The 27,702-nt window shown below is 34.3% G+C and overlaps 1 protein-coding gene across 1 annotated transcript in view; it reads right to left on the bottom strand.

Moving 5' to 3' along the window:
* Nucleotides 1–27,702, bottom strand: part of ERBB4 (erb-b2 receptor tyrosine kinase 4) — a 1,235,763-nt gene that overhangs the window by 1,035,014 nt on the left and 173,047 nt on the right. The gene's annotated exons all lie outside the window — the stretch shown is intronic.

Here is a 27,702-nt window from a genome sequence, read left to right as displayed (position 1 = left end):
CGTGCTCAGTAGCTCAGTAGTGTCTGACGCTTTGTGATCCCCTCCAAGTTCCTCTGTCCATGGGGTTTCCCAGACAAGAACAGTGGAGTGGGTTTCCCTTTTCTTCTCCAGGGGATCCTCCTGACCCAAGGATCAAACCTGTGTCTCTTCCTTATCTTGCATTGGCAGGTGGATTCTTTATCACTGAGACACCTGGGAAGCTCCACTTTATTTGTAGAAACACCTTATTGATTAAGGAAAAATGTTACATTCTCAGTCTTACAAGTCAAACATGAATATATTTTGTTCTAAATTTGATAATTTTAAAAAACCTTGGTGGCCTGAGAAAAATTAAACATGATAAAGTAAATTTTAATATATGGAAATAAAATATTACATAAATTTGATATCTAATGGACTATATTAGTGTCTAACCCTTCTAAAATTATGTGGAGAAATTTGATATTCCAGAAGATAATTCATCTCTTGGCTTTTGCTTTTCCTCCCATTTCCCTTTGTTTGCAACACAAATTGCTAATATTATTTCATTCAGAACAAAGGATTTTAAAACAAAAAAGGACTCACTTTCTTTAAATATTATATGATTACCTCTTTTTAGTGAGAAATCATAAAGTTTCTCTTGATAGTGTCCTCCTACTATTAAGATAAATTAGTAAGACCAATTTATCAAACAAAGGAGTCTGCATATCCATCTATCCATCCGTGAAGCAGAAATGCTATGAGAATATGGCGTTAAAAATAATTGGAGACCATGTATAAGCAGATTCAAAAAGTTATTAAAGTATATTAGCTATATTATATGCCTATAACATATTAGAGATAAACTGTGGAAAATAGACAAAAGATAAACTGGCAGAAATTTACAATAAATCTTTTGGAGCTTTTTTTTCATCAAGCTAAAACCTTGGAACTACTTCACCTTTCTTTATCTCATTTTCATTTCATGGAAATGTACACTTGCCCACAGTAAAGCCCAGAAACTGAAAATGGCCTCATAAACACCTACAACATTTTCCTTTTACCAGCCTCCTTACAATTGCTTAACACGAAATAGTGCAGAAATGTAGCTTTCTATCAAAAGTACAGTGGGCTGCCCTGCACCATGTGGGAACCTTGAAATTGTTCAGACCTAGGGCCCTTGGTTACTACATTACACTGCAAGAATATAGGTACACACAGTCGGGGGCATGACAAAGTATCCTTTCTGAACTGTGAGGGTCTAGATAATGGATGAACAATGATGGATTTCATGGTGATGGATTCATTTGATTTCCACTGGCCTCATCCAGAATCCCCATTAGATTACTCTTGAAGAAAGTGTACTCATTCCTTTCCTATTTGTCAAAGTACATTTTCTAGGCCAAATATGCTTGTGAGAGCATTTCTAAATGGCTTCCTACAGATATTTTCAAGTTTCTCAAACAAATTTGCTTGACAAACATAACAAAACATATTCAAACATATTTATATCTCCATTTCTAAAAGAGTGGAGTCCTATCTTCCCACATATGAATATATTAAAAAAAACAAAGAACTATTTTAATCTTTCCAACAGAGGCATTTATGATATTTAAGTGACCTGTGCTATTCATATTATCTTGTTATTTTTAACTACTTCATATGCTCAAGTACTTTGTCATAATATTATTTATTTCCCTACATATTCTACATCTGATCATTAGCAAACAGTATTTGTTGTTAACTAATATAGTCAATCCTTAGCTTGATCCTGTTTGACAATATTCTTCTTTATCTCCTAAAATATGGACAAGTATACTTTTATAGCACATAAGCAATTTGTTTGAAAAATGTGTTGTTCAAAAAGTATAATGGAGAAAAAATTCTTATTCCTTCGTTATATCATTCATGTAGCATCTTAGCTAACCATAATCTAGGTTTTCAATTTGAATCTTTTGATCATTAAGATATTTATCATTACTAGGATTATCTATACACATACAGCTACTTTGCCTAAACTATGAAATAAGTAATTTGCTACCAAAAATGGTACATTGCATAATCTTTTAAGGGACTGAAGATAAATGTTGCCATTATCATCAACTCATTAAGAAGGGATTAAAGTACAGGAATAAAGAAATATTCATATTTTAACAGTGTCTTAGCAACAATTCACCAGCAGTAAACATTGGATTTTGGATTCAAAATCTAACTTCAATTACGAATCCTTGGGATTGAAAGATGTTTACAACACATGGGAAAAAAGAAAACTTGCATTGAATAGAAATTGTTTGTACACACACACACACACACACACACACACACACCCATCCCTTTCATGGAAGATTCGATGATCTATATTGAGAGCAGTGTTCTACTCTGCTTGAAGGTTCAGATATGTGTATACCAGCAATAAAGTAGAAGATTTAGAAGAGAGTCAACCAATACAATCTATACCAAATTGCTGAACATGAATTTCCTGGGTTTTGTTTTTGGCTAATGCATCCCGTTTTTCCTAGTTTCCAACCTCACAAAGAAGAGCAGAGGACTAGCAAACACTGGCTTAATTATCCCCATCAGTCTCAGAGACAAGGCGCTTAAGAGTTTTAGCTGCTGTAAACACTCCCCTGATAGCAGATAAGGAATCTGCTGAAAGGCGGTTTTGTCTGGGGAAACTTCAGGGGCACGACAGTTAATCATTAGTGCAATATTGTATATGCATTACTACATCAAAAGGAACAGAACTCAATATTCTATTGTGAAGATTTTCTGTTTTCTTAAAGGTAAGAAAACTAATGCTAATAACAATAACCAAAAACAAAGCTACATTTGATGCAGAAACCAAGCATCTTCTACTTTTCATTTATTTTTTCTGTTTTCAAGAGATAATGGCATTCATGTCTGTGTGTGTGTGCTTTATACACACACTTCAGAGATATAGAAAATTTCCACTGAAGTCAAAGTATCTAAATGCATTGATCAGAAACAGAATATCACATAACCTTCTTTTATCACAACACATGAAGTAAACCAATGTTCTTCCATATCAGTACAGTGTTTGTCTCGGGATCTATTTGTGGAAAACTGACACCTCACTGTCCCTGACAAAGACCCTTTCTACCATTTCAGAATGAAGGCATCTACAATGACCTCCTATTCTTTAACTTTAATAGAACTCTCATAGTCCTGCAATCAGAGAATCTTAGAGGCTTCCAAAGCCTTCAAAATATCCAAACTAACTTTTACTTTCTCTCAGGCCTTCTACCATTGTGTGCAAGGAAAATGCAACTTTGCAGGGTCACACCCTCCTCGCCCTTTCCCACACGCGGGCCCTAACACACAGGATTTCTTCAGCTCAGATGGCTGTCCTCCAGTTGCCATCTCTACAGGTTCACTTTCCTGGGAACTCCAAGCCTCATATCTGAATTCCTTCATATGACCTCTCTGTTCTTATTTCTCTCATGCAATTAGAAGTAATGTCTTTTCTCCTCAGAATTTCTTTAGCAGCTTTCATATCATTATGATGTTTGTTCTAATATTTGGTACTTTCTGGGTCATAATTAGTGTTTCTCGATAACTGAACTTAGTTGAAAATAATTTTATTAATCATTGTTGTGTGGTTTTGTGTGTGTGTGTGTGTGTGTGTGTGTGTGTGTGTGTGTGTGTGTGTGGTTATTTCATAGGATTTCTATAGTGGTAAATGAGACAGTTAAGATCCTTCTATGTATTTATTTGGCCACAGTGTACAGCATTTGGGATCCTCGTTCCTCACCCAGGGATCAAATCTGTGCCCTTGCATTGGAAGCACGGAGATTTAACCACTGCACCGCCAGGAAAGTCTCTATTTCGTGGGATTTTAAGGATGGTAAGACAATCCTTTTTTACCATAGAAAGTGCAGTCACTTTCAATATTTCTAGGTTTCTTAGAGAGGAAAAGTTAACTAACTTTTGTAGAGTACTTACTATGCAGCAGGCACCAGGCTAAATGCTTTACATCTTATTAATCTCCCTAAGATTATAAACCTATAAGAATAGCCTTTTGGTATGTGTCTAAAACCATCTGAATCCTCCACTTATAATTTTTGATGAAAGATTTGGTGTTAAATAAACTGAGGCTTACTTGACTAATGACTTGTGAATTAGTTATAGATGTCTCATTTTGGTATTTACAAGCTCAGACGTGGCTATTGTCACATCTGATACAGTCTCATTTTATCAATAGATGTTTCTCAGAGGAAACTTTTAGTTTACTCTTCAGTTATGGCCAATTTGACAGGGATTCTAAATGAGGGAATGTTTTCAATAAGGATTCTATATAAAGCAAATGACATCATAACTGCAATTCTGACCTTTGAAAGCACATTGCATTGCAAACTGTTATTACTAATTCACTCTCTTGTTGGCACTCATATTAAGGAATCAGCAGTTTAGGCCAGGCTCTCTACAGCAGAAAATAAATCCCACAGACCATGAGAATGCATGGTTAGAAGAAAGCCTTTCCTTAGCAGTGTAGAATAACGGTTAGAGAAAGGACTCTGCAGCCTGAGAGCAACTAATTTGAAATCCACTTCTGGCAACCGCTACTTATATTGCCAAAGCACTTCTCAATCTGCTCATCCACAATAAAGAAATAATAAAATCTCTCTGGCAATGTCTGGCATAGGGTCACTACATTATCGTTTGATTAACATGAAAGAGCAAAGTGTGAAAGATTGTCCATACATTTGAAAAGAAGAGCAGAAAAAGATAACCAGTCTTTCTAACCCTAGATACTGAAGCAGAGAGACGAATTCATTTACATTATATTGGCTCTAGGGATTGATCACAGCAAAATGACATGGACTTCATTCTTTTTCTAGATATACTAATAAAAAATATGCAAAATTAAATTGGAGTCAAAAGTATTAGTGAAATTTATTTATTTATGCAATACCTTTGGATCATCAAATTGATTATCTATCTACAGCAATATTCTGTGTATTTTAATATTCTGACACCCCCATGCATGTTAGCATTTAATATAAACTATTTTTAAATGATCGATATATAACATTTAACAGCAAACATTTTGATTGATAAAGCATGTATAGTAAATTGTATATGTGTGTGTGGGTATTAGTCACTTAGTCTTGTCCAACTGTTTGCGACACCATGGACTATATAGCCCGCTAGTGTTCTCTGTCCATGGGGATTCTCCAGCCGAGAATACTGGAGTGGGTTGCCATTTCCTTCTCCAGGGGCTCTTCCTGACCCAGGGACTGAACCTGGGTCTCCTGCATTACAGGCAGATGTTTTACCATCTGAGCTACTAGGGAAGCCCATAAGCATATATTTATAAGCATATAATTTAGATATATATATAATATTTTAAAATGGTTTCCTGTAGGAAGTTTTATTTCTAGGCTATAAAGATATTTGAGACAATTATTTTGAGTATTTCAAAGAGTTACAATAAATATCTCATTTTAATCTATGGATATTTTTCTACACTCTTACCATAACTTTTATAACTCAATAGCTATCCATTTGAGTTTTCAGTACCAGTAAAATCTGGCGAATTCATGACTTTGAAATATTAAACTGAAATATTTAACTTCTAACAATATGCTAAAATAAAGGCTTAATAACTTGAAGTAGAAATAAGATAAATAAAGGAACAATCAAATCAGTTGCAAATTTAAGGAAAAAAAAGACTAATAGGGCTTATAGTATATGCTTTTAGATCAACTATTATTCATTTAAATAAAAATGTAGACATATACTGATATATACTTTCCCTTAGCAATCACAAGTCTACTTTGATATGCTAAAAATTTACTCAAGCTTTTAAAAAATTAATAAAATCTCTGATTAATTAGTAAAGAAAAAAATACACTGTCACTTACTATTTGACGTGTATTTTTTTTACCCTGACATTGATGTCAAATGCTCACAGACTCTGATGAATTACCTAAATAGAAAACTTTATTTTACCAAAATCGAGATGTCATTGCCAACACAACCTGTATGAATAAGAAAAGAATTCAATAGAAATGTTGAATAAAATTTGCAATACTGATCTCAGAGTAACAAGAATAAAACTTAACACACAAACACAACTGTCCACCTAAATTTTCCTATTGTAAACAAAGTCATGTTTTTAAAAAGAGTCACAATTCAACTTAAAATTCTCAGTTATAATTTAACAGGTCTAATTCTAAAATAATGGAAATTTAAATACAGTGTATAATTGCCAAATATCATTTTTATCCACTATATCTCCCCCCCCCCAATTTGGGCCATGATATAATTTATATGCCTATAAAACACATGATTTAAAACATGAAAATATCTCTCTGCTCACTGACTGCATACTATATATACTGGCTAAAAGACAACAGCAGATATTAAATTTAACATTTTGTTATAGATCTTATTATTATTAAAATAGCAGCCATGTATACTTTTATATCCGAGAAGGCAATGGCACTCCACTCCAGTACTATTGCCTGGAAAATCCCATGGACAGAGGAGCCTGGTGGGCTGCAGGACACGAATGACGCGACTTAGCAGCAGTAGCAGCATACTTTTATACAGGCTTCCCAGGTGGCACTAGCGGTAAAAGAACCTGCTGGCCAATTCAGGAGACAAAGGAGACGCAGGTTCAATCCCTGGGTTGGGAAGATACCCTGGCGGAGGGCATGGGAACCCCCTCCAGTATTCTTGCCTGGAGAATCCCATGGACAGAGAAGCCAGGCAGGCTACTGTACATAGGGTCACAAAGAGCTGGATACAGCTGAGCACACATGCACATACATATATGTGTGTGTGTGTATTTATACACGTGCTATGTTATGCTTAGTCACTGTGTAACATTACATTTACATGAGGTCATATTATACAATTTTTAATTTAAATATAGGTGAAAATATAGGTTTTAAAAGCACACGTTTATAATTCTGTGATTAAACAGTACCTGCAGACTTTTTTCAAAATTATACTATAAACATGATTTATTTTCTTCATCTCATTAAGACATAATTAAGGAAAAGATCATTTCTATACTACTAAAGTTAGAATATGAAAATAAGAAGACTCTTGACTGATACTTATTCCACTTCATTATCATTGATGACAAAATATAGGAAAATATACATGATACCTAAAATAAATTAATATGCTAATATGAGCATTACTTTATTGAACTGTCAATATCTCAAAAGGTAATGCTCACATCTATTCAGGAACAATTCCAAATCCAACAATTTACTTAGATAAGAATACCGAAGCCAGCTACTTATGTAAAAAAAAAAAAGATATAATTTACATTTAACAGTAAATACATCTAAGGCAACTGCATTTGTTGCTTTCTTAAAACATATAACCATACATATTTACTGGAGAAGCAATAAGTTAAAATGTGTTAGGTAATTCAATTTATATATGCATTTACACTGGAATATACTTTTGTTGCAATTTTACAATGCAAGGGTATAAAAAGGTAAGCTTGTTGATTTGACTGAATGAGTATATGAGTGGAATAACATACCCCATCTCACTGTGCAGAACAATTGATATTTTCATGTTTAAACAGTTATGTTGTCACCAAGAAAACAAAGCTGCAGCTATCAAAACTTAAAAAAAATAAATATTTAATTCCTCAATCATAGGATGTTACAAAACACAGTTCTTGATAGTTAGATTTTCTTTTCTTTTCAACCTACTGTGAAGTACTATCACAACTAAACAAGCCTCTATGCAGGTTTACATATAAATTTATGAAACTTTCAAAAACTACCAATTCATTTTTGCCCATAATTTCCACTATAGCTTTGAACTTCATTATTCACAGATACCAAACGGGTAATGGAACAAGAATCAAGGGGAGAAGTATTTGTTCAGTGTCAGAAGAGGAACCATGAAAACCATCTAGTTGGTGCTGTAGAATGGCACAATTCCATACATCTTTACTAGACTGGACAGTTCACGGAAGAATCTACACTGAATAAAAATTCCCTTCAAACACAGAATACTGCCTATCTCAATATTGAGCTATAAACTTTCTACTCTGGCTTTGTTGAGTAGTTCTAATTCCTTCTGCAATTAGCAATTCTTTTGAATCAACTTAGCATACAGCCAGTTGATTGTTTAGGGAGATGGGAGGAAAGGGAGATGGGAGAATACCAGGGAAGTGATTCAGAGCATGTACTGCCAAACATTTTACACTGTGCATGCTACGCTTTTCCAAGTTGTCCTGTGCCCAATTAGAACCTGATTTTTTTTCTTTCAAAAAAAAATGAATTTCTGTCTAAAGCCCCTTGACTCCTACTCCTGCTAATAAAGAATTCTCAGTCAGCAATTTGCAAAGTAGGAAAGCCAGGGATAATGGAACTGGGCAGCCTTTACAAGCAAAACAAAACACCAAAGAGAGGGAATAAAAAGGCTGACAAACAATGTAAGCTCTCCCAATGGGTTCAAATTTATTTCCTCCCCCTTTAAAATGTACCATAAAAAAAGCTGAATCAACTGTGACCATAATGATGCAAAGTTTTGATTATTATGGCAAATTATACCTTTGCTATTCAGGGGAGGGCAAAAAAGTTTTGTGGCTCATCAAAAGAAGCTGGGAATAAGAGCCAAGGCCACTGACACTTGTGGTGGCAGATTAAGCTGTGAGCAGACTCTAAATAAATTCCATTCTCCCCCATCCCCAAAATACACTATTCTGGCTATTAAGACTGACTTGCATTCTATGCATGCCAGTACACTATCCATTCAGGATCACTTATTTCAGTGGGAGACAGGGAGGACAGTCTTCTGAATTAGGAAGCTGTAACAGATTAGTTTTGTGTGTGTGTATGTAACAGACTGTTAACTATGAATGATTACAGTCTCTCCTTCAAATTTAAATAAATCACATATTCTTTGAAATAGTCAAAATCTTTCCAAGTGAAGAAAAAATAAAAATTGTGTGCTTGTTTCAATTTCTGAACCAGGAATTTGCCTTTCTGTCATCTAGGATATATAACTAACATCATTCTTTGAGGATCACAAAATAAGGTTTACAAAGACATATAATTAAATCACCCAAATCAAACTTTTCAAAGATATATAAGTTTATATAAGAATAAAATGTCCAAATTATCTTGTGAACCCTTTGATTTTCTTGATCAAATGTATCTTCTTTTTATGCTGATAAGGTTTCTTAAAAGCTGTTTTGGAAAATGTACTCCAATTTAGAACAGAAATAAAAATATATAAATCATAAGAGTTAGGGGAAAAACATAAAGCAAATAAATTGTAATAATTCAAAGAAAACCATAACAATTCTAAAATGAAATTATAGAAAAGGAAACAATATTAAGGACCATGAACTAAATGTTATTAAAAATATTGACAATCTATTGCAAATTCAGCATTATCACTCAAACTGAATTAACTACAAGAAAAAAAAAGTATGACAAAACCCACTGCAATGTTGTGAAGTAATTAGCCTCCAACTAATAAAAATAAATGAAAAAAAATAAATTAATTAATTTTTAAAAAAAAGAAAAAAAATTCACCTTTAAACTTAATTTTAATAAAAATAACTCCTACACAACAAAAATTTTATGAGGTAAAAAATTTAAAAAAGCAAGCTCATATAGGAGACAGTTTTTGATGTAGTAGTACAATTTGTTTGTTCCATATTTATCATATTTAATGATATCCTTGGTTCATTTTCTACATGTTTTATATTTTTTCATCTACAAATCAAAATGTTTTCAAGCTAACTAGTACACAGAGAACAAAAATTTGTTCAAATTTATAAGAATTAATAAATAACTGTAGTATATATTGAGGATACTAGCTTCCTATTGACAAAAATTATCTTTACTCAGTTTCAGGAAGTGAGTCTAGAAGGCAAAAACATCCCCAATCACATCAGCCAAAGTAACAATGTAATTAAACACATGACAGACAAAACCTCCTCGAGCCCAATGAAATGCCCTCACTGTGTATCTTATGTCCTTCAGCAGTGAGGCAAAGATGATGAGTATCTCAAGGTACCGGCCTCCTAAGAGATATATTTGATTGGCAAAATCTGCTTTGAGATTATTTATAATAATAAAGTTGAAACAAGTATTAGAATAATCTTTCTGATGCTCATGGTGGTTTATGGGATATAAACTATGATCATATTTAAAATCTTGACAGTTTTCACTGTGTGGTAAGGTGAGATTACAAATATTGTTTCCTCCAAAATACAATAATGAATTTAAACCATGATTAGGTTATTATCCCACTTCACTGGACTGCTTATACAACAAAGAGGATACAGAAATTATGGGGGGAAAAAAAGAATATTGACCTTGATCAGCTCTATGGTACAAATGACCTCTTTCAATGTTAAGGATACCAAGTTTCTCTAAAGGGGAACTTGGGATCATGTGATAGATGGATTCAATCAGACAGGTCTATAGCCACCACATGCTACACTGTTAAGCCTATGGAAATTGTTGTTGCAAAAAAAAAAAATGAATGAGAACAGATTTCTGTTAACATTTCCAAGTGATTTTCTCATTAATGATATATATATTTCTCAAAAGAGGATCACTAGTAAAATGTCTGTATACATAACTCAGAACACTTCGTATCTTTTTGTTGTACATTATCAAATACTGCTTTTAGAAATCTCCCTGCTGTGAACAAAGCTTTATAGATTAAATCAGATGAATAAAAAAGGGGTAACATATGTATACCTATGATTGACTCATATTGATGTCTGGCAGAAACCAACACAATACTGTAAAGCAATTATCCTTCAATTAAAAATAAATAAATTTTTTAAAAAGGGCATATATCCATTTAAAATAAATTCACCCATTCTCTGCAAAATTTTACCTGTTAAAAAAAACACTCAATAGTATACTATTTTTATTAACAAAGATTAATTACAGTTGTATAAATTAAAGAGATATCAGTAAATGGTCTCTGTAATAGAGTGTACTGTGTTCCCTAAAAATTCCCATGTTCAATCCCTAACACCCACATGACTGTATTTGGAGACAGGGCCCTTAAGGAAGTCATCAAATTTAAATGAGCTCATAGGGTGGGCCCTAATCCAGGAGGACCTGTGTCCTTATAAGAAGAGGAACAGACACAAGAGATCTTTGAATTCCACACATAAGGAAGTGGCCACATGTGGACACAGTAGGAAGACAAACATTTAGAAGCTTAGGAGAGAAGCCTCCAAATAACACTTTGCTGGCACTTGATTTTGGTTTTTTAGCCTGCAGAAATACAAGAGAATAAATATCTGTCCTCTAAGCCACCAAGCCTATGATATTTTCTTATGGCAACCCTCACAGACTGATACAGTCTCCATAAACACTAGTTTTTAACTACTTAGAAATATAAAGTTGAGGAAGTCATTTAATTCTGAAGTTCAGTTTCTTCATTTATAAAATAAGCCTAGGCTAACTAAGGATTAGTAAATATAAAACATGCATGCCACCAGTTTTTGTTTCCTTGCTAACAGTAGACGAACTACTCCTGGTAAACGCATCAAATAACAAATTAATAAAATAATGATTAGCTGACTGAAAACTAAATTCAGAAGAGGGTATTTAGTCATATTAAGTGCCTTTGGTAACTACTTGGAATTATAAGAGAATTAATCATAAGACATATTGCCTCAAAGATAGTTTGTGGAAGTTATGAAAATTGATATATTCTCAGCTGTGTAAAGGACCTTGGGCCTTAAACTTTCAAGGATGCTAATTTCATTGGAATTAATGGAAATTAAGAAAATGTTTAACATACTGCTAATACTATTCTAATTTTCACTTCTTACGACTTTAGGAATTTTACCTTCACCCTCTCAAACTCCAAGCCTTATTCATATTTTAATGTTCAGAGTTATGAAGCCATCTACACTTTCGTAAAAACATAATCCCTGGGCACTAGTGGCCTTAAATACCGAAATGCATTCACATAGATTCAACCAAAATGTTGATAGCAACAAGTCATCAAGATTTAGTTCTACTCACTCAAGTTCTGACTCTTGCATTGTTGCTGCTGTCACATAAGTCCTCAGTTTAGTTCAGTCGCTCAGTCATCTCCGAATCTTTGTGACCCCAAGGAGTGCAGCACGCCAGGCTTCCCTGTCCATCACCAACTCCTGGAGCTTGCTCAAATTCATGTGCATTGAGGCAGTGATGCCATCAGCCATCTCGTCCTCTGTCATCCCCTTCTTCTGCCTTCAAACTTTCCCAGCATCAGGGTCTTTTCAAATGAGTCAATTCTTCGCATCAGATGGCCAAAGTATTGGAGCTTCAGCTTCAGCATCAACCTTCCAATAAATATTCAGGATGAATTTCCTTTAGGATTGACTGGTTTGATCTCCTTGCAGTTCAAGAAACTGTCAAGAGTCTTCTCCAACACCAAAGTTAAAACACATCAATTCTTCCACACACAGCCTTCTTTATGGTCCAACTCTCACATCCATATATGACTACTGGAAAAACCATACCTTTGACTATAGGGATCTTTGTCAGCAAAGTAATGTCTCTGCTTTTCACACACATTTTAGGTTGGTCATAGCTTTTATTCTAAGGAGCAAGTGTCTTTTAATTTCATGGCTATAGTCACCATCTGCAGTGATTTTGGAGCCCAGGAATATAAAGTCTGTCACTGTTTCACTGTTTCCATTATTTCCCCAACTATTTGCCATGAAGCGATGGGACCAGATGCCATGATCTTCATTTTTTGAATGTTGAGTTTTAAGCCAGCTTTTTTCACTCTCTTCTTTCACCTTCATCAAGAAGATCTTTAGTTCCTCTTCACTTTCTGCCATAAGGGTTGTGTCATCTGTGTATCTGAGGTTACTGATATTTCCCCCAGTAATCTTGATTCCAGCTACCCTTTACCCAGCCCCACATTTTGCATGATGTATTCTGCATAAAAGTTAAATAAGCAGGGTGACAATATACAGCCTTTGCCTACTCCTTTCCCAATTTGGAACCAGTCTGTTGTTCCATGTCCAGTTCTAACTGTTGCTTCTTGACCTGAATACAGCTTTCTCAGGAGGCAGGTAAGGTGGTCTGATACCCCCATGTCTTTCATAATTTTCTGCAGTTTGCTGTGGTCCACAAAGTCAAAGTCTTTAGCATAGTCAATGAAGCAGATGTTTTTTTCCAGAATTCTCTTGCTTTTTCTATCATCCAACAGATGCTGGCAATTTTGTCTTATTCCTCAGCCTTTTATAAATCCAGCTTGTGCATCTGGAAGTTCTCGGTTCATATACTGCTGAAGTTTAGCTTGGAGGATTTTGAGCATGACCTTGCTCTCATGTGAAATGAGTACAATTGTGTGGGAGTTTGAACATTCTTTGGCATTGCCTTTTTTGGGGATTTGCATTAAAACTGATGTTTTACAGTCCTGTTGCCACCACTGAATTTTTCAAATTTGCTGGCATATTGAGTGGATTTGAAATACCTTTTCATCTTTTAGGATTTGAAATACCTTTTATCAAATACCCAAAATTTCTACCTAAGAAAAATCACCCTCAAACTAAATATATCTAGTACCTAATTTATATTCCCCACACATCAATTTTTTTCTTAGCTGACTGTTGATGTAACAAGCACTATAATTTTAAAGATCACCTGGTGACAAACAATATAAATTGGAGCTAGGGGAGCAGTAAAACATCTTACACAAGTGCTAGGAGTTACTCAATGAAAGGCTGCTTCCCATGTGCGCCATCCTCTAGATTTTCACTGTCCAACCACAGTGAGAAAGGTGCTGGTGGTTTTCTCCCATTTTTCGTCCTTCCTCTTCTAAACCTCTCATCTACCATTTTCAGATCCATATAAATGCATTTCATTAGGTAACGCTTTCATGTTTAAGCATCGGGAATAGTCCCCTTACTACTTGATCATAAATTGAATTTAAATTCATTTGGTAAAATAAATAAATAAATTCATTTGGTAGCTTGTGAGGCCTTCAAAAATCCAACTATACTTTTCCTAGCTATCTAAATGTATTCTCTGCTCTAGGCAATCCAGTTTCTTTATTATCTCAAATACTTACAAAAGCTCAAAACTGTTTTACTTTCTTACTCATTTTCCATTGCCTACATTCTGCTTCCTTCTAACTACATCATTTTTAATTAAACAAGTATGAATTTATCACCCACTGTGTATCAGTGGTATTTAGTATCCAATACAAATTCCACTGTATTCAGTTAGTTTTTCCTGAATACACTAGCACTCACTCATTTGTAATCATCATTACAGATAATTTCAACAGCTATCCTTTTAGAAGTGTTTACTATTGTCACATGGCCCATTAGGCAATTTACATACATCCTTTCTTTTTTCTTCTCAACCCCTCTGTGGATTTATTTTATACTTTCTATTCCACAAATAATAAACCTGAGGCTCAGAGCCCTCATAAAGCTTAGTCCAAACTATAGGAATTAGGATTAGATCTATACTGATTTCTGTGAGTCACTATGATTTAGTGTCCCTAATTAGATTCCAAATGGTAGGAGGACAAAGAACATTACTTACTTTTTGTATCCCTCTAGTACTCAACACTGTGCTGAACATTTAAAAGGTCATCAATTACATTTAGTTGATTACTAAGTTAAATGTTCCAGGCTGGAACTTCAGGTTGCTCAGGCCATACAAGTGAGACTTCTCCACCATGAAAAGTCTTACTTTGAACTAAGATGCTCATTTTTTTTCACTCCACTCAGTAAAAGAGAAAAAAAAGTATTTAAAGAGATAAAGCATTAGGTAGTTCCCCCACCCAAAAAAAAAAATGGTTTGTGTGAACAACAGGAAAATTGAAATTTAGTAGCAAGGTTGTTCTATTATGAATGTTTATCTACTTGAAAAATAAGATGGGAATTGTATATAAAATATTTTAAATTATATTGAATTTTCTCACTTTAAATCTTAAAGAATGCAATGCTGGCATAGACTAGAAGACCTAGGCTTTCATTTACAGTGCTGGAGAAGCTGAAACATGAAACCCAGATGGCAGCAGGCCAAGTATAACCTAGTCCTGCATCAACCAGTCCTACATCTCATATTCACTTTTTCCTTACCTAATGAATAATATATTTATTATCCAGTGGTTGAAAACAGGCAAACCTGAAATAAAGCATAGTTAAGTCCTCCCTTTTCTGCCAATAGCTCTTTATGGCCCTTGCAGGCTCATGGACACAAATTTAAATTTATAGCCAGATTTCCATTAAGTTGTTTGAATTCTTCATAAAGAAAAATATGAATCTATAGCCCAACTGATTTGATTCAAGGTGTAGGACCTCTACTGACACTGAACAAAGACTTCCATGTTGAACTTGAATGTCATACTCATCAATTTCTTTGCCTAGCGTGTAAGGTCTGACATGGTAAAATGACTGATGACATCTCTGACCATCACGATAGCTATGCACAGCTACCTGCAGTTCTTAGTACTTCATATCTGCATCTTATTTTCTATCCCCAGGCTGTTGTACATACTCACCCCTTGACCAGAAGACTTTTCACCCAATCATCTCTCAAGGTGAGTTTAACACTGTACTAAACAGTAAAATTAAAATAAAAAGCAGTAACTAATATTTAAAGTAGCAGAAGAGAGACTTCCCTGGTGGTCCAGTGGTTGAGAACTCACCTTCCAATGCAGGGGACCTGGGTTCCATCCCTTTGGGGAACTAAGATCCCGCACGCTGCCAGGCAACTAAGCTCACATGCTGCAACTAGAGAAAGCCTAGGTACTATAATGAAGACCCAGCACAGCCAAAAAAAAAAAAGGGAGCAGAAGAAATCCCCAAAGTTAATTTTATTGACACAATACTTTTCACACTTGAGAATTAAAGTGATACAAATGATAATGATGATAACTGACGACAATATGAAATAAAATTTATTAAGTGGTCAGTATATCCAAGGCTCCTTACTGAGAGCCTTACGTGAATTATTAATACCAAATATGAACCCAATGAGACAGATATAATATTATCCATATAAAGAATGGGGAACAAGGATGGCAAGTTTAAGGAACTTGTCAAACATTATACAACTAGATAATGTAATAGAGTCCAATCTGAATTCAGTTAAACTGATTTGATTCTATAGTGTGAAGAGAGCATCATTCAAAATAATACACTTCTATAATGTCTTTAGTTAAATTATTAACCAAATTATAGTATTGACTTTTCTTAGGAAACATCTTAATTTTTTTGCAGTCAATGAAACTGAGAATAAATTTACAATAATAATAATAGCTTCTAATCAGTATTATGTGCTGTTTTATTTACTTAATGATGATTCCAGGATTTTTACAACTTCTATTACAGCTAATTAAGCAAAGTAGTCAAGAATGAAAGTACTAAGAATAATTCTGTAGCAGTTTAAATAATTTTAAAACCTAAAAAGTTATGAAATAAGAGGAACTGACATTGTTCTTTTTTTAATATGAGATGATTGAAAGTGGATAAAATCAATGGATGTGCTATATAAAATAACTATGATCTGATTTAAATATATGCAATTACTACAAACATATATTTATGCAAAAATGAAGTACATATACTATTTTAGAGACTGATTTTCAGAAACCAAAAGATACTGCTGTAACTACATAACATCTTTGGCTAAAACATTTCTAAAATCTTAACAGACACTCAACTGCCTGTGGAGGAAGTCAGAGATAAGTGGTAATAAGCTCTAAAAAAAATATAGAAATGACCAACAACAAAAGATTTAAGGGTACATCCAACATGGTGCAACAAAACAAAATAAAACAAAAAATCCAACAATAAAGTGTGTATATGCATCACTTCCCATTATGCCTTGAAGTCCTTACAGGTTTGAACTTGCATAAACGTAAATGATGTTGTCTGTGTGTGTTTTCCATTCAACTCTTTCAAAGTTATCATTATTCATATCTCATCCAAGGTTTTAAAAATCTTAATTCATAAGTCTAACAGAAAGGTTGTGAATATAAAAACATAGTCACATATTTGAAAAGAGGAGAACTGGTACATTAGAAGATAAACGAGATTAAATGACAAGGATGAGGTACATTCTGTTGTTGACTTCCAAGAAGGTACCCATTAATTCATCACATGCTCAGCTTTTAGAAACCAACAAGAAATTGTATATATCGGCAACATAATTTTCTTCAGTAACTGAGGACTTTGTGACATAACCATAGCAGAGAGTGCCCAAATTCACAGAGGAAAGTATGAAAGACTGTTAATTTAGATATTTACTGAGATCTTTAGAGATAAATATGAGAGAAAGGGAAGTTCTCACAGACCGAATTAATACACGAATAAGAGATATTTGGTAAAGATTATTTAACACATCTAGTTAGAAAAGCACACTGATGTGTAACATAAAACTAAGTGGAGGTAAGATATCCTTTTATGGAAAAATTATTAACTTATTTCAATAAATCACATATCTTATATTCAAGCCAGATGAATAGAGGCTTTATGACAAAATCTTACAAAAATTCTCACTTTGAGTTTGGAAAATAATCTCCCCAAAAGTTAGCCAATGTAGCTAGCATTACAGTAATAATATTTATTGGCTGTTGTGGCAATGACTATTAAACTGTTTTATTATAAACAATTGTGGGCCTTAGGAAGCATCACTATGAACAAAGTTAGCAGAGGTAACGGAATTCCAGCTGAGCTATTTAAAATCCTAAAAGATGATGCTGTTAAAGTGCTACATTCCATATGTCGGCAAACTTGGAAAACTCAGTAGCGGTCACAGGATGGGAAAAGGTCAGTTTTCACCCCAATCCCAAAGAAGGGCAATGCCAAAGAATGTTCAGACTTCTGTACAACTGGGCTCATTTTACATGCTAGCAAGGTTATGCTCAAAATTTTTCAAGCTAGGCTTCAGCAGTATATGAACTGAGAACTTCCAGGTGTATAAAGGCAGAGGAACCAGAGATCAAACTGCCAACATTCAATGGGAAGCAAGGGAATTCCAGAAAAACATCTATTTCTGTTTCATTGACTATACTAAAGCCTTTGACTGTGTGAATCACAATAATTCTTAAAGAGATGGGAGTACCAGACCACCTTACCTGTCTCCTGAAAAACCCACATGCAGGTCAAGCAACAGTTAGAACTGGACATGGAACAACTGACTGGTTCAAAACTGGGAAAGTAGTTCACCCTGCTTATTTAACTTATATGCAGAGTACATCATGCAAAATGCTGGGCTGGAGGTATCACAAGCTGGAATCAAGATTGCCAGGGAAAGACTGAAGGCAAAAGGCGAGGGGACAGCAGAGGAGGAGAGGGTTAGATAGCATCACCAATGCAAGGGACATGAATCTGAACAAACTCAGGAGGATAGCAGAAGACAGAAGAGCCTGACAAGCTGCAATCCATGGGGTCACAAAGAGTCAGAAACGATTTAGTGACTGAACAACATTATAAACAACTGGCCCAAGCCTAAAAAGTTAAATGTACCACTAAATAAATGTGAAGTTTATCTGGTAAAGAACCATTTGACACCGAATCCTGTATGATCTTTCAACAACAAATAGAACGAACATAAAAATTCCACCATTTGTACAACTTTTCTCACTAAATTCGTTCATTGTATATATGGTTTGTGTTTGCAGTTTTGTCAATAGCAAATTGCTGGGCAACTCTGTCTCTGAGAGAACAAATGTGGATTATAACCGGATTCTTGATAGTAATGTTCCTATAGCAAAGCAGCTTATTCTTCTTTTCTTTTTTTTTTTTTTTTTGGTCTTTTAAATTTTCAGAGAAGAATATATAAGAGGCACACAAACCATTAGGAGAAGAACCCAATATCTTTCCATCTATCTGTATCTAGCTTATGGACTGAGGCAGATAATTGTTGGAGGAGAAATGGAAGAACCTGAACTAAATTTTCTCCCCTGCCTAACTCATCTTATGTGGATGCCATTTTGTTGACACAGTCTTTGATGTATGGCTTAAGTCCGTCCTAAGACAATATTTTGAAGGTACAAATGATAACATAATTTTCCAAGTATTTAAATAATGCAAGAATACTATTTAATGTGTACAGGAGCTCTATGAATAGATATTAAAAGTGTTAGCTAATGAGTGTCTTGGAAAATGTTTTGTTTTTTTTATTTTAATCTTATATAAATAGTTCTCTTACATATTTGTATTCTAAATTTCATTTTCCTAGACTTAGGCTTTGCTCTCATTTGGATTTCCCATTGCTAGCAGCATTGCACAACGCATACAAATGATTTTTTAAAATTTTAATAGCTTTGTATAGATTTTATGCACATTAGAAAGATAATTTAAATGAGAATATCAAGTCTATGACTTTAGAATTCAATTCAGCTCAGTCATTCAGTCATGTCTGACTCTTTGCGACCCCATAGACTGTAGAACGCCAGGCTACCCTGTCCATCATCAACTCCAGGAGATTACTCAAACTCATGTCCATCGAGTTGGTGATGCCATCCAACCTTCTCATCCTCTGTCGTCCGCTTCTCCTCCCACCTTCAATCTTTCCCAGAATCCTAGGTCTTTTCCAATGAGTCAGTTCTTCGCATCAGGTGGCCAAAGTATTGGAGTTTCAGCTCCAGCATCAGTCCTTCCAATTCAGGACTGATCTCCTTTAGGATGGACTGGCTGGATCTCCTTGCAGTTCAAGGGACTCTCAATAATCTTCTCCAACAACACAGTTCAAAGCATCAATTCTTCAGTGGTCAGCTTCCTTTATAGTCCAGTTCTCACATCCATATGTGACTACTGGAAAAACCACTGCTTTGACTAGACACACTTCAGTTGGTAAAGTAATGTCTCTGCTTTTTAATATGCTGTCTAGGTTGGTCATAGTGTTTCTTCCAAGGAGCAAGCGTCTTTTAATTTCATGGCTGCAGTCACCATCTGCAGTGATTTTGGAGCCCCAAAAAATAAAGTCTCTCACCCTTTCCATTGTTTCCCCATCTATTTGCCATGAAATGATGGAATTACTATTACTACTGTATATGTCTTCAAGAGAATGAAAATTTTATTTATATATATAATGCATTTTATTTATATATATTAATAAAATATAAAAGCCTTGTGTGACAATCCAAAATTATAAAGGTGGTACTAGAATGACTAAAGTTTAGGAAGCACTTAAGTGTCTCTGGCAATTAAAAATATTGAATAGGATACTGTAATACTATCAAAACACATAACTTCGAAAGTTTTAGTAAAATTAATTTTCCTTGTTCAAATAAATAAAGAAAAAGATCCACACTGAGCATTAAAATTACTGCAAATCTTAATTCAAAGATGGAGGTATTATCAGAAAACATTAAGATATTCAGCAATATATTAAGTGCAAGAGATACTTCTTCATGTTTAACATGGCTCTGGAAAATCAATCTTGATAGAGTTGTCTTCATCCATCTGAATATCATCATTTAAATAGTTATTTTTTCTCATTTCCTTGGTCAAATTTTCTCGACTTTGAACATTTCTTCTTAGTCTTATTTATCTCTTTGTCTCTGTGGCTTCATGTTTAGTACTTCATCCAAGTTTGACAATATTAACTGAAAATACTACAAAGCTGCCCTGCACACTTATAGACTAACACATTGTCTATATTATATTATATCCTAACAGTATATTATCATTATATTAATACTATGCACTACCAGTATATTAGCTAATGTAAAGTTCTGCACAGAAATGCAGTAATATCTATTACCATTTATGAAATAATTTTGACACTAAAGTGTTTAGAAGATTTTAATTTCACTTTCAAAAAGAAACTAGATGTTCTTAAACACTATAACATATTAATTATAACCCCTGAATTGTTGTTTCTTATACAATTCTGAATACTTTATAATGTCACTACATTTATAGTGAGTAAAATCAAAGTCCACATTCACTTACCACTCAGCATCAGTAGTGAAAGTTTCAATTTTGTGAATTCACAGTTAAACCCTTCAATCCTTAGTTGATACTTTCTAGCAAAATATTTCATTTAATTATCAAAATAACTGGGACAAATACTAAGTGTATAAAGCACTAGTAAAAATAAGTGAGTTTCATGGAATAGTTATCTACAAAGCCATTATTATCAGGTGCTCATTTGTTTGGGCTTCCCTAGTAGCTCAGTGGTAAAGAATCCAAATGCAATGCAAGAGATTGCCTTAATGCTGTAGATATGGGTTTGATTCCTGGGTCAGGAAGAATGCCCTGGAGATGGGAACGGCAGCTCACTGCAGTATTCTTGCCTGGGAAGTCCCATGGACAGAGGAGCCTGGCAGGCTACAGTCCACTGGGTCACAAGAGTCGGACATGACTTAACAACTAAATCACCACCACCATGCTCATTTGTTCATGTTTTAAAAATATTTTCTGTTTCCACACAACAAAGTGGCTGTCAATATGCCAGTAACCACATAATGATAAGAAATACAGCTATATGAAGTTCAGAAACAGTTTCTTTATTCAAACATCCAAGGATTAAGGAATGAGTGTAATGTACTATTCTAAATGTACTGTGATGAAAAGTTATCAATGCAAAGAAACAATGTAAAAAATACTCAATGTTTATATAGATCACATTTATTAACATCTGATCAGGAATGATAATATAGAATTAGCTTGAGCCAGAAAGATCTTTTTAAAAACTCTGTGTCAACATTATTGCCAAGAAGGCCATTTTCACAGCTCTTTATCTTTAATAAGCTATTTTTGGCAAAGGGAGAAAGGAAAATGAAAAAGCATCAAATGGACAAGATATAACAAGATGAAAATGATACAAGAAAGAATCTAAATTAATGCTTCATCCCTGATATTTTCAAACAGAAAATTCAACTTTCCAATCACATTTTTCTTTCATATAACTCTTTACTGAGTGTGTGGATATATATGCACATGCTCGTGTATGTTTCCACACTGTACAGAGAGAAGTTGAAAGCTATATGATAAAACATTATATGCAGTTTTGAATATTTAAAATAAAACACAAAATGAATATACTGTAAAGTCATATCTACTGGGCACTTGATTCAGTTATAGATGCAAAAACACAAAAGAATGACTTTTGTAATAGTGCTAAGACAGAAAATCTCTTTATAGCTGCTATCTAAATAAGACTTAACTCTGATATGTTTCTGTCGCACTGCTGCATGATTATGGAAATATGACATACACAAACATACACATGTTATGTGGTAGGAACAGACTCATGATTGATGTGTTGTTTTAAGAAACAAACATCAGGAATGTAACTCACTTATTTTAAGATAGTATACTCAACAAAAATCTATTTTGAAAGTATACATTTAAACTATACTTATATATTATTTTTATTAAATACATTGTATTTATATTAAATATTTTTTATTTAAATATACTAAACTATTAAATACTTTTTCTTTCAGGAATTTCAGGCACTTTGGAAATCTTTATCCTTTATAATTGTCATATTGCATCCTTTTTTTAATAATTGTCAAAATTACATTTGGACTATTATAGCAATTGATGACACTTGGTTCCACTAGAGATTGAATTAAATATACTTTGTTTCTATTTATTTAAATTCTACACATAGAATACTATCAAAGAAAAAATGGTCCACTTGCCATAGTGAGGTGGATGAACCTAGAACCTGTTGTACAGAGTAAAGTGAAGGTGAAAGTGAAAGTCGCTCAGTGGTGTCCGACTCTTTGCGACCCCAGGGACTATACAGTCCATGGAACTCTCTAGGGCAGAATACTGGAGTAGGTAGCTTTTCCCTTCTCCAGGGATCTTCCCAACCCAGGGATCGAACCCAGGTCTCCGGTATTGCGGGCGGATTCTTCATCAGCTGAGCTCTACAAGCGAAGCCCAAGAACGCTGGAGTGGGTAGCATATCCCTTCTCCTGCAGATCTTCCCGACTCAGGAATAGAATCTGGTGGATTCTTAACACTACAGAGTAAAGTAAGTGAGAAAGAGAAAAACAAATATTATATACTAACGCATGATGATGAACCCATTTGCAGGGCAGGAACAGACTGAGATATAGAGAACAGACTTTGGACATTGCAACAGAGAATGGACTTTGGACATAGTAGGGGAAGAAGAGAGTGAGACTGAATGGAGAAATTAGTATTGAAATATACACATTACCATATGTAAAACAGATAGTGGGGAAGTTCCTGCATAACACTAGGAGTTCAACCTGGGGCTCTGTGACAACCTAGAGGGGTGGGAAGGAGACTCAAGTGGGAGGCGACATATGTATGCTTACAGCTGATTCACGTTGTTTGTTGTATGCAAGAAACCAACACAACATTGTAAAGCAATTATCCTCCAATTACAAATTCTAAAAAATCACATATTGACTGGTCAGAATTCAATCAATATGAATTTCCTAGGCAAAGACTATGGGCATGAGATAGAGGGTTTCCTTTTTGCAGCCTTTGTTTAAAATGATTGCTTTTTCACAAGTTAAAAGCAATCTCAGTAGTATTCCAACTGACAAACTGTTAAATGTACTTCTATATCAAATGAAAAGTTCAGACTAATTATTGTGCATTTATTTGCTGTTTAAAATACTGACAAGCTTAAAACATTATCTATCTTTCACAGGAAAAGTAACTCAAATTACCCTAAACATAATGAAAATACCAAGTCAGAGTTCTATTAAAAAAAGAAATGGTAAGTCAGTTCAGAAGGTTAGATAAAGGCCAAAAGAGTTTAGTTCAAAAGTAGTTGTGCCTTAAATAATTAAGGAACCAATTCTGGGGAGTTATTTTCACTCTTCTTGGAGAAGTACACAAAATGTAGTCAATGCTATCCTTCTCACTGTATGAGTTGCCAGACAATCCTGTGTGGTTAACTGTACTGTGTTGCTTGGTAAACCATAAGCAAAGTAAAACTACCACATATATATGTATGATGTGAGAAAGACATTGATTTTACACGTTTTCTCTCTCAATCTAAGAGGGTTACTTAACTTGCAAGTAATTGCAGCATGCCTTCAAATGACACCATATCAACCACCTTGAGTTTAAATTTAGCATTTTTTTTTGTCTTACCAATTAAACATTTACTGGTTTGCCCAGTACAATTATGTTGTGATGAAAGACTCATAACTATTAAAGCATAGACAGTAACTCTAAGAATATAGATAATACATTTTTTTCTTCTCCATATTCCTGGCAAATGGTCTTCTGTGTGAAAGAAAGAAAGGAAGGAGGCAGGAAGGAAGAAAGGAAGAAAAAATGGTTGTAAAACTCTTCCCTAATTTGTAAAATATATAAACTTAGTTCTTCAGTATATTCTATTGACAATCAAATCTTTTTCAACAATTATTATATGGTCACCACTTTACTGGGAATTATGGTGGGTATAATTCAACTCTGGAGACAAAACATACAGAACTTTTAGGTGTTAATTCCGCTAGCTTTCAGAGATTCAAGAAAAGAAAGAAGAGTGTTGGGAAGAAAAACTGAAGGAAGCTTCATGCCAGCAGTGAGACTGGAGTTTTATAGTAAATGGGAAGTTCATTCCAGGTGGAAGTAACTAGTAAAAAACACCTGTTTAGGTATCCATGTTATCTAAGACAACTCTTTCTACTTTTACTATAATCAGTCAAGTACATATCATGGCTTTCCAACTAACCACAGGTTGATATTAAGAACCATAGTTACATATTTTCAATGTCCTAACAGAGCTCTGAGCACACTTTGTCTATTATCATTGCTTAATGCATAACTGGTTCAACAAATTGCTTTTCATTTTTATGTGCAAGTTTTCTTAAATATTTCCTAATCTTGACTATTATTCATTATACCAGTATCCTTAAATTGTATTTTAGAATATAGGTGTCCCCAAATTTATGACAGGCACTATCTTCCAGTCCCAGTGGCTAATAACTCTTAATGAATACAGAAGTTGCTTTTTCTCCCCTCAAGAGAAACATCATAAAAGTAAGCAATAGCAATTATGACCCTATCTGTGGAAGTTTATGAGACTAATTTGAGGACAGATCGAGTTACAGTGTTAAGGTCCATCTAGTCAAAGCTATGGTTTTTCCAGTAGTCATGTACAGATGTGAGAGTTGGACTATAAATAAGTTGAACGGAAGAACTGATGCTTTTGAACTGTGATGTTGGAGAAGACTCTTGAGAGTCCCTTGGACTGCAAGGATATCCAACCAGTCAATCCTAAAGGAGATCGGTCCTGAATATCCATCAGAAGGACTGATGCTGAAGTTGAAGCTCCAATACTTTGGCCACCTGATGTGAGGAACTGACTTATTGGAAAAGACCCTGATGCTGGGAAAGATTGAGGGCGGAAGGAGAAGGGGACAACAGAGGATGAGATGTTTGGATGGCATCACCTACTCAATGGACATGAGTTTGAGCAAGCTCTGGGAGTTGGCGATGGACAGGGAGGCCTGGCGTGCTGCAGTCCATGGGGTCACAAAGAGTTGGACACAACTGAGTGACTGAACTGAACTGATAACACCTCATCAAAATTCTTGTCCAGATTTTTAGCAGTGACTTAAGACAAGTGGACTGGCCTATAACTGATGGGATCATTTCAGCAACTTACCTAAAGCACTCTTTTCAGTGGACCTCAGTCATTTCCCTCACTCCTTCTTATGGCTAAGGGAGACCGTACAAGGGAAAGGGGTCCCAATGGTCTAGGACTGGGAAGCAAAGAGCTATAATATTGTCTCTACTATTCTGCTTCCAAAGAGACAAGAATCTTGAAATGACTATGATATTACATTAGCAGAGAAACTGATGGAAAATGAACCAAAGGTTCATTTGACTGTTGTTCTATCAGTTCAAAGCCATTTAATAGGTATATTTTAATTTTATAACTATTTCAATACAGCAGTATATATGTAAGAACAAATTAAATGTATTTAAACATAAAAATGGCAGTAATTCCTGTTGGCATAATGACATAATTACAGCATTCATTTTCACTCTCCATTTCTACCTAGTGCCAGTTTTCTAAAAGAAACGGAAACCAATATGGATTTTCCAAAGAAAACATCTGGCAGTTTAGTTTCAGGAGTAAATTTCAGGTCAAGAAAATGTAAATGTAAAGAAATAATAGAATTTTTGTTCTTAAATACCATGTTTGTGAAGAAAGAAAAAAAAAGATCATATTGTAAACTTGATGTTCCATAATATGTTGTTTTTATTATATTTAAAAGAGAGAGAAGTGTTTATGTAGCTGCAATCTTCATGTTTATGACAGAAAAATTCAGCACTGTTTGTAGAATAACTGGAAGATTACATTTTAATGCAAATAAACAACTTAGGTGAACTAATTCAGCTGTGATTGATCTAGGACTAACAAATTAAATTTTAAAAACCACATAAAATGGCAGTTTAAAAGCTTTTTTTGTAAAATATACTTCAGCGTATTGAATAAAGGCATCATACCTCTTAGGCTTAATTCTATATTTAAAATCAATTCCAATTAGAGTGGGGAGTTTGGTAGAATTCAAATGTATAGTGCACAGTGTTTTGATCAAAGGATACACAGGAGAATACAGGTGGGTGAAGATGCTAAATGCATTTCTTACTCATAGACAAACCAAGTTTTCCTTTCTAAATAAACTAGGGAAATCCTGCTTTTCTGTCTATAAGAGTTAACACTCAATCCAAACATTAAAACAAGTCCCCACATGATCACAATTATCTGTATAAATTAGGCAACTCTCTTCTTGATATAAAATAAAAAAGCCTACTTTCTGTTATTATACCTATGAAAAACTTCAAGGACTACAATTTTTGCTATTATTTCTAGTTGGTAGTTTAATCTTTCTAGTTCCTATACATAGAAAAGTTGTAAATCACTCTGTCATGAGAGAAAGGGTAGTTGTAATTTATTTTTTTTCCCAAAAGTTCACAATATTAGTATAAGTTCAAGTATAAAATAGCTGGGGGAAAATCTCAACAACCCACATTCAAGGAAAATACAATTAAAAACATGAAATTTCCAAACAAAATTTATATACTGAAAACTCTGATTTTTAAATTATCCCACATTCAAGATTTGACAATCTTATCTAGTTGTTTTCTCCACATTTAAAAAAAAACAACTCTAGGTTATCCATATTTCTTTTCACAAAAAATAATGCCTTTATTTTCTGCATTTGCTGAAATGTTAAGAGAGGTGACTTTCTCCATGTATCTTCCTCTCCCTATAGCCTCCCACCCTGATCCTCAGCTTTCTTTGTCTCTTCTCACTTGGTATCTTCTACTTAAATGTTTTCATCAACTCCCATGGATTCCCCTTTTATGTAAATACTTATTTCATAACTACTATATTTGGTTCATATCTCTTTCTCAGCATTCAGGTGCCATTATATATTGGGTTGGCCAAAATGTCCATTTGGGTTTTATGGAAAAAATGTTATGGAAAAACCCAAACGAAGATTTTAGCCAACCCAATATTTGTATTCTGGCTCTCCTTGATGTCTCATTGGCACATCAACTACTAACTTGTCCAGCAGATCCTAGAATCTTAATGTCCTTCTATCTCCAGGTTTGAGGTGGGATATGGCAGAATAATCTACCCATTTTCTCAGTACCGACACTGTGTGTAACCATGCCCTGTCAGATAATTCTGCCAAATAAACCTTGAACTCATTCCTCTTTCCCTATATAGCAATCAGAAAGCCTTCTGCTCTTTCCGCATACTACCAAGAGCATTCTCTTTCATAAAATCAGATATACTTTCTTATCTGAAGTTTTATTAATAAGTTTAA

This window comes from Dama dama, chromosome 8, assembly GCF_033118175.1.
Source record: "Dama dama isolate Ldn47 chromosome 8, ASM3311817v1, whole genome shotgun sequence".
NCBI lineage: Eukaryota > Metazoa > Chordata > Mammalia > Artiodactyla > Cervidae > Dama > Dama dama.
Note: the sequence above shows the minus strand (reverse complement) of the source record. Positions and strands in the feature narration are given on the sequence as shown.